Source organism: Micropterus salmoides, unplaced genomic scaffold (assembly GCF_014851395.1).
Source record: "Micropterus salmoides isolate LMB-PRFRI ecotype aquatic unplaced genomic scaffold, ASM1485139v1 Ms_hic_scaffold_3, whole genome shotgun sequence".
Classification (NCBI taxonomy): Eukaryota; Metazoa; Chordata; class Actinopteri; order Centrarchiformes; family Centrarchidae; genus Micropterus; species Micropterus salmoides.
In genome coordinates, this window is record NW_024042261.1 from 40,959,748 (window position 1) to 40,964,621 (window position 4,874).

Below are 4,874 nucleotides of genomic sequence, written 5' to 3' on the forward strand. Positions count from 1 at the left end.
AGCAGAAAAACTGATAAAAAGGAAAAAAACCCAGGACACTCACCGTCAGCCGGGCTGCCACCACAACAGTCGTCAAAAATATGTTCTCAAAATATGTTCTCAATGTGCAAGTTTTCACATAAAAATATCACTGAATTGTAGGGAAAGGATTTTCTTTTATTTCTGGGACTCTCATTCAGACCAGGTCAACAATATACAGTATCTGTGATAAGTTAAATCAGGTAATGAGATAATAATCAGCTGTAATATAAAGCTGAGCTTCAGAAGCAAGACAAGAAAGACTCCTCTAGTAATTACAGATCGGTGCAAAAGTCCTGTTCACACCTTGGTGACTCAAACAATGTGGATGATGAAGTGAATCGTGTGTCTCTGGATTGATAGGATTTAAGTTGACAGCGTCCAACATCTGAATATCTTGGTGAAGTTCCTGAAGTCTGAGCTGGATTCATTGTAAACAACCACATCAGCAATGAATGACCTGAAATTTTGACCATACATGTAGTAAAGTCATAAATTGACAGGGCTGATCTTTGCTCAGTGCTGCTGTGGCATGTTGACTGTTGTGTAGAGAGGATCCTCTGAAGAGCTGGACGGCTGGCTGACTGTACAGTAGGCTGGATTTTACTTCACAGTAGAATATTTGCAGGCAGCAGAGCTGGGTTTGAGGATCACTGTCTCACCACCAACTCTGTCAGAGCTGTTTGGAAGTTGACGCTGGAGTAATGCAGCGAGGCAGAGGGGTTTGTGGGAAAGTTGGCAGTGGCATAAATCGTGTTCATCTTATTTCCTGAGTTTGGCGTCTGCTGTATCTCCTCATAGACATGATCCTACCAGAATGAAAAATACAGTCTGAAAAAATCATATAAAATCCATATAATAAGAACTGAGTCTGAGTAACTGATATTAAATAAATACAATTTTAAAGAACAATAGCTTTTAATAATATTGTTTAAATAATTAAAGTTTTAAAACATTCCCATATACATTATATCATACAGTAACATATTTCCCATTGTAGTCTGCAGTGGTTTTTTGATAATTATCTTGTGGTAACAGTATAACACTTTATAGGGAGAGTTTATCCTCCTTGGTTTCTGTTCAGAGGCAACAGGGAAGAAATGTGTGTGCCAGTTGGTTATCAGAGGTGGTAGTGCTCCTGCATCTAAATTCAACCACTGTAGGTAAAATATTCATAACAAACACAACAGGATCTCCACACGTAGCAAAAAGGGAGATTCTGTCACTGAAACAGTGAAAACGCTGCATCCTTGTTGGTCAATATTAATTTATATTGTTTTTTCTATGAAGTGAGAGTCCCAGAAGTTCTTTCTTATTCTTTTAACACTCATACTTGAGTAATCCAGCTATTGCACAATTATTCCAGCAATATCTATTCAACCTATACAGTACCACAACGCACACAAACATTCATATATACCAACAAGTCCTCAAACCTAAACGACAACATAGGTTGTTTTTACCAATATCCAAATATGACTCAAATGAGCGTTTTGGAAATCACGTGATCTAAGTCACATGACATAAACACGTGGAGTGACACAAAGGAGGCAAACCCTACCTACACAGCTGTTGGGTTTACCATTCAACATACATACAATCACTGACTGTGAAGGTTAGGATGAGGTTTGGGATCTACAGGGTTCTGTCAACGCCTTTAAGACTAGGGCTGCGTCCAAACTGCGTCTTTTTTGCTTAGGAAGGTTCCTAACTGAGTCAAGTGACCTGGAAGTATTTCGACTATTGTTGTTTTTTATTAGGCTATGGGTAAAATCGATTTTGATCACAGAGCTGCGGGCAGAGCATATACTAGGCTATTCGCTCAGCACCCCTTCTGCACGGTCGCTCTCTCTCTCTCTCTCTCTCTCTCACCTCAGTTAGGCTGTCATTCTGTGGGAAACACTGTGTTTACATACAACAATTGGGATTTATTTTGATGAATGTGGGTGGGCAGGAGGGTGAGTGTGAGCAAGCATTTTCAATGTGACAACCCTGTCCATTATTTGGTAACTGTTACCCTGTCTGCCTTTTTGCTATCATTGTCAACTATCTTAAAATTTACTAGCTCCTTGCAAACTCAGCCGCTTGTTGAGAGGCAAGCGCTGGGCGCTGAGTGTTTTTTTCCGGTCACAGAAAGTGAAAAAATGTTCAGCTTGGAGCTCAACACAGCGCTGGTCAATGGTCTTACCCAGCCGTTCTATCACAGTGCTGGGGGGGCTCTTTAACCTTGGGTTGGTGATGGGGAAGTGGATAAGATGCATGCCTTTCATGTGAGAGACCTGGGTTCAGATCCACTGTGAAACACCGTTGTGTCCCTGAGCAAGACTCTTAACCCCTAGTGTCTCCAGAGGCGTGCGACCTCTGACATATAGAGCAATTGCAAGCTGCTTTGGATAAAAGCGTCAGCTAAATTAATAAATGTAAATGTCTTCATGCAGAGCCTATCCTACACTTTGTGGTGACATTTTTACATTTAGTAAAATTAACTTGCCTACTTGCAGCACATCACACACATATTATAATATAAATAGCAGGTGGTAAAGGAAAAGTTCATGATAATTTTTCAATTATAGTAGTCCATCTCTGGGATGGATCTCTAATTCATTTAATTTACTATTTTAAAGATTAAACATGACAATTAACTTTAATCTTGTTATTTTCAACAAAGTTTTGTGTTGGAGTTTGTGTTATTCAAAATTTTGACACCAAGATTAAAGATTTTACAGCAAATGTATAACGGTTCCACATATCAGTCATCGGTCGGCCCAAAAAAAAAATCCTTAATCGATCCATAATGTGTTTGCATTGTACTGCCACTAGAGGTCGCTTACATCAATACACGTAAACATGAGTCATAATTTTGTGTGGCTTAAACACGGTTATTTTTTTTTCTGTAGAGGACAGTTGTATTTACACACTGACCTTTTTGTGCTGTGCTGCTGCTCCATTTCTTGTGTTCTTTAAATGTGAAAATCCTGGAAGAAGCAAAAGTAAGATAACAATAGCTGAGTAAAAAAGCAGAAGGACATAAATGGATTAATTTCACCAATTTTTATCAAATTGAGACACTACCTCTTTAAGCCTTTAACTTTAAGCCTTAAAGTGACATTATTATTCCCATAACGCACTGAAACATGGCTGGTAGCAACTTAAAACATATTCCTGAGGACCGCTATCCATTTATCTCAGATTCATGGTCCTCGGGTCCATGCGACTGGTTTTTTTATTATTATTATTAATATTATTGCTATGTCTTATAGATATATATGTGTTTATCCTTAACCTTTCCTCTCCTATATTCCTTATGTTATTCCTACTGTGATGTAAATTCCCACAACAGTACTGACACCAAATCTCGCAAAAAACAAATTTTATATAATGTTACTTTAACCATCGGATCTTGCCTTTGTGTTTACACCTGGTATTTTTTTCTTGTTTTCTTGTTATCCTCATTGAGATTGGACCTCTCCTAAACTGCGCATGAGTAATTTCAGGTGGAGGCTAATTCGCACCAGACTCATGCTGGTGAGTTGGGGAAAATGTAAAGTTTATACTTTGTGAAATTCTGTTTTACAACAAATTTATAATTATTTGTTTCCTCTTGTAAGTCTGGCAAATAAGTGAAGTTTTTCCTTTCTTTGTATAAAAACAATGTGTCCATTAACTTCAAGACATGAAAAAGAAGTCATGTATAGTCACTACAAACGATATAGAGTGTTTTCTTTGGCCTTGTTAGTCCTCACCTCCACACAGGGTGGAGCTGTTGTTAATGTGGTTTTCTGTTTACAAAATGTGAGTGTTTCTTCTGCAAACTGGTAATAACTCTTACATGCGTAGATTAGCATCAAAATCAGCACAAACGGCAGCAGCAGCACAGCTACACAGACGATCACAGTGATGACGACGTGAGGGCCACCTGCAAAATAAACCACAATTATTTTTTTTAACATGGGTCATTTTCATCCACAGCTGTCTGTGTTGAGAAAATGTAAGTGGACGTTTATAGAAATTTCATTTTAACCCCCCCCCGCTCTTCTCTAGCAGAAGATTTAAGAAGTCAAACGTGCTCTCTTACCAGGACTCTCTGCAGATGCAGTAGTTGACTGGGTTGAAAAAAACAGAGATGTGGATACTGCTGGTGATACTGCTGGTGATACTGAAAAAGAAAACAATTAAATTTGGCAAGAGAACAGACAGAATAACCCTTAGAGATCAGAATGTTAATTATCCTTAAAAAGTATAAAACATGCATAGTGAAACACTCAACACTAAATCTGTTTATGAATTGATCACTTGGGTTTTAGTTGTTGCTGATGAAGTTCTGCTGTCACATCACTGCAGAACGCAGCTCTGAAGAAGTGCAGGAACTTAAAACAAGTATTAAGCAGCATCAGGATTTCACAGCCATTTGAAAAAAAAGTCAAATGTTTTTTTAACAAAGCAAATTATAAGGCTTTAATGAGTTTCAGCTTAATTGCTTCTTCACATACACTATAAAGGTTCTGATTTCTTCTGCAATTTTCAATTATGATTTTGGCTTCCACAAGTTATGAAAACAAAATAATCTAGGTAAAATAATTTTTGTGAGACATTCTTTTTCGCAATGATGCTCTTGCTTTGACTTGTGTTTATAATCCAGTGTGTTATGTGACCTATATGTTCAGCTCGGGCCAAGATGAAGGGTGGAGCGCTTTTGATCAAGAACAAGTAAGGAAAAACCAATTCAGCTGTTTGACGGTTGTTACACACTGTGGCAGTCCCAAAGACTGGTGCAAATAAAAAGTTAGAAAAGAGCCTTAAGCATATGACAGTAAACAACTGTGTGGTAACATGCCCAGATCAGACAGATCTGGTCA